Below are 13457 nucleotides of genomic sequence, written 5' to 3'. Positions count from 1 at the left end.
GGCCCGGCACTCTACGTCATTGGTCGCAAGTGGGGACACGGCGGCGTAGACTGATAACGACCACCACCATTGCCGCGGCAGCCGCTACGACCGAATGGAATGCGGCGACGGCGGCGGAGTGTTAAGAATGCAACCGATTCAAGATGATCAACAGGTGCGTGTGCGTGCGTGAGCGCGTGGTCTTGTGTCGTAAATCGTAATTCGTGGCCGCCACCGGAGCCGCCACTCGGGCAGTTCGTTCCCGTGCGTTGATATTAGTGGCGCGTATCGTCACGCGTCTACTACGCTCTCTCGTGTTATCGGGTGCCGCCGTTTCCGAATAATAATAAACACACGATATACTTCATAATATTATCTTAATAAAATATATTATAATATTATAGTTGTTATCATGAAAAAAACGTAGCTGTTATTTACGCGGAAATTTGTTTTTATTTCATTTCTTCTCGCTTATCTGCGTGCCCGTTAGAGTCGGTGACAGTGTTTAATGTGTTGTGTGTAGGTAATAGGTATTCGCTCGCTACGCGTGCGCGCCCACCCGCCGATTATAACTAAACAATAATATTATTATTATTGCTTTCATCGATTATTATTAACTTCACAGTTCGCAATCCTGCGCCGGTCTCGATTGACAGTAAATATTATACAATTATAATATCCTCGCCGTATCTTTATGGCACACCACCGCGGTCTCTCGGGCCGCGTGATCATCAGGATTCGGTAAATCGCGCCGTTTCGCTGATAGAAGAGTGAGGGCAATTGGCGAAAGTCGACGAGGGGCCGACGAGATCCCGTTTCGAAGGTATGTAAACATCCCAGCAAAAATTTTGGTATGACCGTAATATCATAAGTTAAAGTTTAAGAACGTAGACGTAATTCGTGGAAAGAATACTTTTACACTCAAATAATGGGACTAGGTGATCTATGCGATTGTGCAAATTCAATCAACAGCTAATGTAGGTAAAATGTAGGTGCCAAACATACGGTTCATTCACCATTTACCGTTACGGAGTGGTCCAGCCCGTCAAAGTCTCCGGCGCCGCCACGGTATTTCCCGATTGGTGAAATTTGGTTTATTTGTCGTAATATCGTAAATGTGCCGACATTTTATCGTATTTGTGTGTATGTATGTTGAGATATTACCATCACGTGTCTTATTTGCTTTTCGGATACAATTATATGTTATATCAACAACCCTACAATTACGCTAGAGATTTTATAATAATAATATTAATTTCGTCATATAGTTTATAATGTACCTACCACATTACACCACCGGCCGAGGAACATAATTTGTACTTTTTAAGCCGTTACTGCGGCACAAACGTATTCGTAGAAAGTGTTCTCTTACACGATTTACACTATAGTGTATAGTACAGCCGGTCGTGGAACGAAGCGTTTGAAAAGAACGGTTGATATAATATTATTATTTTGTATTTTATATTATAAATGAGTGTATTCAGTTAGAAGACTTTTTTAGTAATGTAATTGTAACGTATCACTTAGTTTTAGTAGTGTTTTTCAATAACGAAAACAAAGTAAAAAGCTTATAGTTCACTACTTTGAACTCTACTTTTTACTATACTTTTTACACCTTTTAACCAATCAAATACTTCTAATTATAAATTTATAAATTATCCTGAACTAAAATATAAGCATGCTTATTCTACATTTTTAAAAAATATAGCGCTACCAAATGATATAGGTCTTGTGCTTAAAAATAAGTAAATTACGGTTTTATAAACACTGATACTATTGAAGAGAAACTATTGAAGTTTCACTTAAAATTTTCCTTTTTAACTAGAGCCATTATATATTTTAACTAAAAACAATGGGAAATTATCTATATAAAGCTCTACATTTTACAATACTGGCCATGATGAACTTAACGGTTTTTTTTTTTAATATTATTATTAATTAGCGGCAGCGGTAGCGTACCACAACAAAATTATAAGCTATATACGCAAAATAAATTATATTTACCAACTTTATCATTAATCATATTATATCTCTACACATTATCTATTCGTTAAATTATTTTTTAACAGTATTTGTCATTGAAATTACGAAACAAATAGTTCGAACTGAGTCGATAAGTAATAAAGAAGTAAACTTGCTTTAAGCCGATCGCTTCAACAACGTTCGAACACATGAGATTTGTAAAAACTAGCTCGGTGATTATTATTATTATTTTTTTTATTGCTGAATATTGCCATCAGACAAACAATTAACCGGAAACATGGTTCGAATACCTTGGTATTTGCAACGATGTGGACGTATGTAATTACTCGTGAATTTTCATCATCCGAACACATCGACAAATACATATATATGTTTAGTATCTACTTTAGTATAACGGTATGTGCGTTATCGAAATTTGCCATTTTACTGCGTGTAGAGTAGAAAAATTATCGTAAGGTAGATGAATGTTATTATTCATAATTATAATAAATACCTTGTATTTTATTTAACAATTCTATTCCACCATATAAACTTGGAACGTATAAAATGAATATCATAGAACGAGAACTTTTTTCATTCAATTTATCATTTGTCACGTCAAATTTGTACAATGTTTACACGACTGTTGTTTTATTATACCCGTGAACTCTGCCTTACAAAAGGTACAACGAAATTCCACTGTAAACAACAATAAAAAGGGCTGAAGTATCTATCTATTACCTATATAAAAAACATTTTCTTGTGCATTGCTGCAGGTAAACGATGCCCATTAACAATTGTACAAGCCCTGCCTTTCTATTGTTTAAAAATAATCATAATCCTTCATTATCGTTGTTTTTTTTCTTATGTACCTACTTACCTAGTTGCGGTCATCGTAATACTATAGTATTTTTATAATCAATGGTAATACCTATACCTACTGATTGAACTATTAAAACCATTAAATTACTATATGGTGCATTGATACCATCAATATTGTGTTTTATAAGTAAGAACCTATGTCCTATAAGGTCTTCTACGAGTTAATAACCTTATTCACAGATCCTAGACTTGTTTAACAAAAAATCAATTCATTTAACTTCCAAGTTATAATACCGTATTAAAACTCTCGTCATATTGTTGACATTTTGTAAAGGGGTACCTACTTACACCATGCAATGTAGAAATGCATTTGTCATTCGACCACGAAAACAAAACCAGTTTACCATTATAACCGCATTGCTGCGTTGCTGGAGCTGGACAGCATTCTGATTGGTGGATGGCTGATTTTGAAAGGAGAGAAAAACAACAGAGTTAAACTTCGGTCTAGTCGTCCATCACACAAAAATAAAACCTTATCTGAACGTAACACACTCTTGGCATTTCCCGTAAAACTTTCTTCGTTCGTAGGACGTGAAAGTTTTCACAATTTTAAAATTGCATTTATTTGCTTGACTGACATATTTTGTAGTTGTTTAAAGTGCCCCGTTTCTTAAAGCTATAAAGATCGATAATGTATAGAACTAACAAAAATAGTAATTACCCTATATCGAATTGCACGTGATTGTTTTAATAGCTATCTACAGTGTATATAATATTGATACAAAATCTGTATTATTGAATATAGTATTTGTTTGTTTTTAGAAATAAATTATTTTTACACAACTGTGTTTATATTATAACGATAATAATTTACATTATAAATGTATATATAAATTTAGTATTTAGTATACTGTATATATATATGCGAATTCGTTTAGTTTCTAATGGTTTCTGTAGGAAATTTAGACATCGTTTGCTGAATTAAAAATTATAATGAAGCTTGTATAATGGGTCGCAAGATAAAAAATCCTACATATCTTTCGTGGAACAAAATGTCGCCAATGTTGGTCATTACTCATTAACCGTATGCTCATTAAAAGCTTGTATAGTAATTTTGTTTCAATATAAAGAGTAGTCCCTTTGTCGTCTCAGACATGCACATTACTTGGGTACTAGATGAATAATAAAAACTACTTGGTTTTATCGGCTGATCATTAGTTCAATGAATCATTGAAAAAGTAATTGTATGTTGTTTTTTCACGATGGGCGTTTAATATAAAATTAGTTGATTAATTTTACTGTGATAATATCGTAATTTAAATTTAATAAATCAAAAATTAAATTTTGTGATGTTCAAATTTAATATTTCGGGGATATTTTATTTACCAAAATAACTAGACCAAATTTAAATTTCATACATTTATATATAAACATTAATTTTATGTAATTATTTGAACACGAATGTTTTTTTTTTTAAATAACAATGTTTAGCCATTAAACGACCTCTCTTAAAGTTTTTAAATTCACTCAATCTTAGAAATGTTCTTTTTTAAGAACAAAAAAATCCTAGTGTACGTTGATGACAAATTGTTGCTTGCAAAACTTTAATCTTGCTAAATGACAAATAAAATATACTCGTTTTTGTTAAAGCACTTTGATATCTCTATTTTAAAATTATATTCTCTGTTATATTCTTATGTTTATAAGTATTTTCAGAAAACAAATATAAATTAACTTTATTACTGTAATAAAAACTGTACAACTTATCTTAAGAGAAATATATAAGTATGATGAAACAAATTTTTCTCTTGAAATATTGTTTATTCATAATTCGGGTACATATACAAAAATATATCAACTAATTTTTATTTTTAAAATAGTTTTTAGTTTTTTGGTTGACAAAGTTATAGAAAAATATTTTTCTTTGATTATTTTCCCCCGAATAATTTACAATAAAAATTATTAAAAATCTTTAAATCTCAAGTATAGTATTACATTTAACATTTATTATTCTACTATACTATATATATATATATAATATATTTAATTACTATTGTTCACTATATAGGTATTCTATTTTATATTTTTCGTCTTTCTGACGTATTGAAAATGACGGAACAACATTAATTATTCAGCTGATATTGTATTTTAACAATAAAAACACCTAAAATAGTACTTAATACATATTATATACTAATTAATAATCTATACATACATCATACTTTGTACATTTAATTTCAAGTTCAAAAAATTTCAAAAATGTATACACAATAACTATTGTTTGTACACATATATTTCGTGAAAATAATTATGCATACATATAAAATCAAATTTAAATTACTTTTTGTTTATGGTATTTTTTTATATTTTCACCGATGTTAACAATAATTACATAATTTGAAACAGAATAACAACCGATAACATTTATTTTTTTTAAAACGTTGTAATAGATACGAATACATAGATCGAATCCAGCTGCGAACAATATTAATTGGTTATACGCAAGTATTATTCAAACATTATGTTGTAGATATGGTATTCATTGTTCTATAACCTAGCTCGAAAGATTGAATGAACATATTAAAATTAAACAATTGATTTTAATTGAAAATTAACTTATAAGAAAAGGTTTTATTTGTATTAATCTTAATAAATCAATATATATTCTGGCCAACAATCTTTGTTCACCAACGCCGCGACCACAGGGTACTCGCTACAAAGTAATATCGTTCTTAGTATGAATTGCTTGTATCATTTTTGTATTAAAAAAAAGTTCAGTTATAGATTCATGTCTCACTGACGTTGGACATTAATCACAGTGTTATTATATTTGTGTAGTATATCATTTATTTTCATATAAAAAAAGTTTATTTTTTTTTTTTAATGTTTAGTATATTTTTAATACTCTTTAGTGATTTATTTTCATCCAAAATTTTTAATCATTTACGAATTATATTAGCATTTAACAAATACTGTTATTAAATTGTTCACTTATTTAAAATAAAAAAACACAAAACTTTTGATTATTTAAAAAAGGATTAATTTTCAAAAGTACTTTTTGTCACTATTAGCTTAAAAATAAAATTTAATAAATCTCAATCACTAAAGTTTTCATAAAATATTCAGTTATGAATATTAATAAATTGTGTGTGGACACTAAAAGATAAAAACCATAAAACAAAGGTTTAATTCAAGTATAGGGAGGTTCTCTTTTAATTTAATTTTTCCTTGAATGTTTACTATAAACTTAATCAATATATGTATAGGTATGTGAAAAAGATAAAAGTAAACAAACAAAATGTATTCATTAAAATACCACGTGTATACGTATTTTTATTATTAATTATAAGGTTTAAGGATAATTATTATTAAATATTTGTTTAAATCTATCTAATATACAATATACATATTACATATAATATAATTTGTTATAACCAATAATTTACGGAAAAATATGTGTATCCGAGATAACGTAAAATTATTAAATATCTGTTTCTTTTATAACTATAAAATTATGATAAATTATATTCTCATAATGCCTAATATACTCTCTATATTTTTTTACAACCTTCAGAATTTTTAAGATTCAATATTAAATTAATATGTCAATAAACTCTATTATTCATCGCGTCTAAAAAATAAATACTATAAAAACGTTTTATTTAAATAATTTTTATTTTCCATATGGATACTTATTATGAATGAACAATAAAATCCACTGATTAAATAACTGTAGAAATATTTGCCAATGTTAGGTGTGTGTATAATTTGATCATTCTAAGCGAAACATAAAATGTATGGAATATCAACTACATTGAATTTACATTAAACGTAAATAAAATGAATCATTTATTTTAAAGTGCCAATTCCTATAGAATTCTTTGAATAATAACGTACATTGTACCTTAATTTTAATGAACGTAAATAATGAAATATACATAAATATTTATTATTTATTATCATTAAAATATACATGGTATTATAATATCGTAATCATTTATTATAAGATTATTATACAAATGCGAAATGTTTGTAAATTGTATACATAGTAGTATATTCTTCTCAAACACTAAACGTGATACTCTTGATTAGGGTTCTAAATTTGAAATTTCACTCTTTTTGAAGTATTTCAATGAAATATTGAAAAATATTTTTTCTTTTTTTAAATGTGTTGGGTTATAGTTGATTAGAAATAATATATTGATTATATACAGAAAATATTGATAGTAAATATACAAAAATATTTATTATACATTTTTGATATTTATCACTTGTATTATTAATTGGGTCCTTATTAGTTATTATATATATTTTTTTTGTTTCACATAATAAACCAACTTTTGAAAATTTTCACTTGCAAGTTGACGTGATTATAAACTTTAAGATACAATAATTTATATTTTATTTTTCATTGCAATGAAATATTTTAAGAAAATAAATTTCATGAAATTTTAAAACCCTACTCTTGATAAAAAAAACTTGTTTTATTAATTCTTTGGTAAAAATGTAATCATTATTTTTGTGATTAAAAATTATTACGTAAAGTTCTACAATGTTTTTATTTTTAGTTTTAAATGATGAGAAATGATGACTTTATATACTTCATTTATTTTTATAACAATTGAATATACTTAAAAGAATATAATAAGTAATAGTTCAAAGTCATATTATTATTATTATTATTAATATTTGTTTTATGCTTACTAGAATATCCGTTAATTGTTATAAGTTATGACAGAATTAAATATAAAATTATTTAAATATTTTATCCAGATCAAATAACTTAACTACAATAATTAATAAAATTAAGAGAACAAATTATTATCAATAACTCTTGAAAGTTGTAACAAACGGTATTGAATATTAAAATATAATAAAATATTTTTTTTAATAATCTTCTATGTATATAAAATCGATATTTTTTAATATATCAACAAACGAAACTTGAGAAAATTGTATGAAATATCTTATGTATATCAAGTGGTGTTGAATTTGTATATAGTGTACATAAAATTAGTGCATACAATTGTTGTACTTGCATAAACCACCACTCGCTCGTTGGCGAAGTCTATACCTATTGATAACGGTTTATTTTAAATTTTTAGTGGATTAATGAAACATTATAAGGATATTTGATGTATATAAGTAGAGTATTTGTATATTTCAGTTATAAATTAAATACCTATACGACAACTAAATAAACCGTAATCATAATTTAATCAATCCTTATATTTATAAAAGAAAAACAGGCCATTTTTATGTCCCAATTTTGTGACAACACAATTTAAGTTTTTTTCAATTTGTTTTCACAGAGATTATCCAAATACTCTTTTGAGTGTCATTACTGCGTCGCCCGATTTTTCATTTTTTTTTCTGGTGAAGGGGGAGGGGGTTGGACTTAAAGATATGGGTTTTTAGCGTCATTTAATTTATTAAATTATTTTTTTGTCACAAAATTGTTCCAAATACTCCTACTAGTAAATCACTCTTATTATTTCCAATTTTATTTTATTTGTCATTTCAGTTATAAATATATCATAAATTAAAATAAGTTAAATTATAAAAATGGTTATATATTACATGGCTAGGCTTTAAATAGTTTAATTAACTATAATAAAAAAAACAATTTATAAAATACGATTCGATTATTTAACACAAGCGAAGCCGGGTTATTCGGCTAGTAATATAAAAATAAGAAGTTTCTCAAGTTCTCAAAAATTTAAGTTATATGAAACCTTACACTGTCATCAGTAATAATATATTTATATTTAGCAATAAACACGAGTTTGTCGCTTGTTATATCGTTTTCATATTATAATATATATAATATATCATTTCAATTATAAAATAATAAAAATATACAAACACAATTCAATTGAAAACATTAATTTTAAGTACCGTAAAATGCGAGGTAAAATGGTACCTAATTGAAAAGTATTAACCAGAAATATATATTTATAGGTGCATCGCATTGATTTAGATGAACGCCATACTCGATTTATAATATATTATTATATTACAATATTATATAGTCAACTGAAAAACATTATGTACTATATAATATACTTATTGATTTTTTAGCGAAGGTTTTTCTTACAAAAAAATTATCTTGATTATATATATTTTTATGGTATTTCAAAAACAAATACCTGATATAATTATTTGTTGAGCCGTATTTTTTTGATTTCACGTTTAAATAAATCTAAAAAATCTCAATGAATATACAATAGTCTAAATTTATACTATTAGGTAAATTGTAACATACATTTACTACAGTCTTCATATTTTCTGTTATTTAATAAGCATGAAAAAAATTTAAAATAAAAAAGATTGTCCCGTAATTTCTACTTTTGACTAATATATTTTCCAATGTTTTTAAAAGAATTAAATCACTTTGAATATATTATAAATTAAATTACAATTATTGACATTTCGTGTGCATTTTAATACCTCGAAAAATACTTTCTCAAAACATATCATGGCATCATAATATATATTATACATTTATCTAATAATTATGTGATCCAGTTCAGAAAAAACATCATTGTAAAAATATTGTAAAATATATATATATATTGAACATATATTTACGATTACATTTTCAATATATTTTGACTTTTTTTAAGCTATATTTGCAGACAATTGAAATTTTCGGTTTTTCAATTTTTTTTTTCTTAAAATGCCGATAAAAAAAATTGGCTTTCCAAAAAATTTAAAATTTAACACAATTTATTATAAGTTGTACATATCGTAGTAAATAAATCAAAATTCGTTAGTCACAATTTTTGTTTTTAAGCATTTAAAGTTCAAATATTTACGAAATATGTCAAAATCCTGAAAATTTGCTAGGAATTTTGAAGTTGAAAATTCATAACAGTTTTGTGATTTATACCTAAGATTAAAAAACCCAACACAAGGTTTTCCATAACTTTTTCTTCAAATAACTGTAAAAAAAATAATTCTAGTCAATATAGAAAAAAAATTTATGAGCGTATGAAATTTAATTTTTTACGAAATCGCGTAAAATAACGATATATTACAATTTAAATATAGCTTATAATATAATAATATCCTACTAATTATCCTAGACTGACAAATCATCTCCGTTCAGAATCGTTTTTCGTATACAATGATACCTGTCATTGCATTCAAATTTAACACATCCATTAAGTAACCTAATCTCCATTTCTTATCTTTACTATAGTTACAGCAGAGCGATACCCACTTGCCCACCCTTTTTTTAAATGTTAATAATACATAATTTTCCTAAAAACGTAAGTAGGTAGGTTACGTTATTTTCAAATGTGTATGAGTAATTTTCTAAAATTGAATATTTTTACTAACATTAAATGCACTCATGACACATGTTCAATTATTTGTTATAAATTATGGCTAAAAACAATTTTTTTTTATTATTAATATTACTAATATGAACGTTTATTATGCATATAACATATACATGTTATACATGTATTGTATATATCTTATATTATTTTTAATATTTTGATTATTTTAATTATAGTTATGTCATAAAACTATTAATAATATCATTAATAAAAAAATCACATAGACTTAATTATTTTTCAGAAATTATTACATCGTAATAACCATGGTTTTGTACTTATTATTAAATATATAATTATAAATCTCATACAGTGATATTCAATTAAAGCTCAAATCAAATTATAGGTATTAGCTAAAGTAAAGATTAATATTTATATTTTTTCAACCATATTTTTAATTTATGTTTTGATTAATATAATTTTTCAAATAGCAAAACATGTATTATAACGAAAAAATTAGATTATAATAGGGTACTTTAATTTTCATACATTTAAGATTATATTGTGTTATTTAATAAAAAAAGTAGTCGACATCGAACAATTTTTAATCATATAATTTGTATCTACTTTTATTTTTATACGTCCAAATAAAATATTCAGCGCATTCCGTGTTTGATATTTTACGTAGTTTAATGTATTAACACTATCCTCGTTCAATTTATATTATACAAAGTATAAACACGACGTAATAAGAATATAACGTTCGTTTCCGGATTAAGATAAAATTCTTAATGTTTGGTTTTCGACTGGCGCGGGTTTGACGACACAATCAGAATTTGCACGTTTAAAACTCGTTTTAGTTATTAATACGACTATGCAATGTAAACGAAACTGCTGGTCCGTTCTACGCATCATTATAGTAGGTACCGTAACGACAATTGACAAGTGATCCATCGTATTCATCGTAAAACTTTATATTTTGTATATTATATAATAAAATCATAGTTTTGGGAGCATGATTTATATAATATATACCCACTCTGATGTATTTACATATTAATAAATTATAAACTTATATCTATATTAACTATTAATAAACAGAAACCAAATCATTGATACCTACCGAGAGCTTATTTTTTTTTTTTTATCTTGGTATGAATCTGCTAGCTAGCTCATACTACGTATCCAGATTGAGAATATTATAAGGTCTGTGCAAAAAACTTGTGAAAATTGCTATAGAGTATTATATATCCAGGCATCCGCATCATACTGTTATATATTATTTTGATGACGACTCTATGTATTATGGAATTGAAATTTCCATATTTATATGCAAATGCAACGCGGTGTATATAATGTAATTATATTAGCACACGCGGCGTTTTTTACATTTAAGTAGGTATACATGTTATACGAGGTGATTCACTAAACATGATTACCTCCTTTTTTCTTTTATAATGCATTTACTTAAATTACAGTTGTTGGGATTTTAAGTCAATTTTTCAAAAACTTAAATACATTTTAAAATAACGACTGTTAAAATAATATTCATGTGTGTGTGTGATGTCATAATGTAGGTCAGAGATTCATAACTAGGGTGCATCAAAATTATGTGAAATATATTTTTAGTCTATAGGCAAATAGGGAATAGGGTGCCTCCGGATTTTTAGAAAATGACTATGGGTGCCGTGAGTAAAAAAAAGTTGGGGGGAACCTCTGATGTAGGTATATGCACGTCGCGCTGGTGATCCATATAATTTAAATAATTAAATTGACCAAAACTGACCAATATAGAAGTACTCTAGTATTCTAATTAAAAATTATTATTCATTATCGATGCGATCATTATTAATATTATATAATATAATGTACAATAGTCAATAATCATTGTTGTTTTCATCATTTCCAAGTTAATATCTATAATAATGATACATCGATAGTAACGCAACCGTTATTTCTTAGATACCGCCGATCATGAATCCTGATTAGGATATATATCATAATATTATTTAGATAAAATGGACTCTCTATGGTGAGGGGAGGTGGTGACTTCGTAGTATATAGGAGTTTATTCATCATAATATTATACATGTAATATCTATACACTAACTTATTGGTATTTTATTACCATTTCTTTTGCACACGTGTAAAAATACATTTATGATCGGTTGTAAAGTATTTGGTGGTTTTATCACGTAAATGAAACTATGAAAGTCTTGTCTAATTTTCTATTTGGAAGACTTCTCAGGATATCAAAAATTAAAATGTGTATAATGAGAAAAATCAAACAATATATTATAAAATATATAGGTATATAAGTATTATAGAATAAGTAAAACATATTGGACTTAATATTCTTAAATAAGTTGCCGTACAATATTATATTATATCTCTCGTGGACTTGAAATTTTATCAACTAACAAATTTTGTTTTGTTCACCTTGAACTTTTTGTTACGGATGGTATGCTTCCGATAATGTAATTATAATAGATTCTGATCCACTATATATTGCTATATAATTATACATACGATCGACGCGCGTGTGAATAATGGCGTTGATGGACGAGCGCGCGAAATGGAAACTATATAATATATCTGTGTGTGTATACTGTTTAGTGTTTATATATAGTACATTATACATATATATCACTGCATCTTGTGGGGAAAATTATAATTTAAGTTAAGTGTTGTTGAGTTATTACGATATATTACATTTTGTTTATATTATACAATATTAATGTCGACCAAAAACAGCGTTGCACTTCAGACTTTGAGCATAAGTACCATTGAAAATCTTTGCATATACGAGTTAAACTAAATTTTAAAAGTATTAATCAAACACACGTGATGTAATGACATGACACGTTTTTATTTAATCAATTGTGCCGCGATATAGCAACAAATAAATTATATTATAAGATATAACGACGTACATAATGTTTAGGTATAATAGAGCAGTGGTGTAACTATACTAATATATTTAAGAAAAAGATAATAGGGTGAAGCAACAACTGGACTTCAAAGACTCAGATGAACTGCAGGCTCCACAGTCCGTTATTGATACCTAACTTAACCTAGCCTCTTTTTACTCTTAAATTTTTTTTTTTAAGTAATTTTTCAAGGTGTAATTTGAATATATTCAATTCTGCTTGACGGAAAATGCTAACGTCCACCTTATACTTCTAAATGATAATTAATTACTAATTTTATAGTAATTCCGTATATCTTGAGAAAAATATTTTTATCTCTGATTTACTACGGCCTGCTAAACATGAGCCTACAACGTGTAACTAGCTGAAATTTTCCCTCTGGCCAAAATGTCATGCTATTGCAGGTATATAGTTGATGACAATATTAATTTTATACGCATTATAATTAATATATGCTGTACACCGCTACATACAAACGTCT

The 13457-nt window shown here is 26.6% G+C and overlaps 1 protein-coding gene across 1 annotated transcript in view; it reads left to right on the top strand.

Annotated features, from left to right (window-relative positions):
• Positions 1 to 230: 230 nt before the first annotated feature.
• Positions 231 to 13457, top strand: part of LOC113554245 (spectrin beta chain, non-erythrocytic 5) — a 55033-nt gene continuing 41806 nt past the window's right edge. The window contains exon 1 of the mRNA XM_026957997.1: positions 231 to 802. The gene's annotated coding sequence lies outside the window, so the exon portion shown is untranslated. The remainder of the gene's footprint in view (positions 803 to 13457) is intronic.

This window comes from Rhopalosiphum maidis, chromosome 2 (assembly GCF_003676215.2).
Source record: "Rhopalosiphum maidis isolate BTI-1 chromosome 2, ASM367621v3, whole genome shotgun sequence".
Classification (NCBI taxonomy): Eukaryota; Metazoa; Arthropoda; class Insecta; order Hemiptera; family Aphididae; genus Rhopalosiphum; species Rhopalosiphum maidis.
The sequence above is the reverse complement of the archived record's forward strand: the minus strand, read 5'-3'. Positions and strand labels throughout refer to the sequence as shown.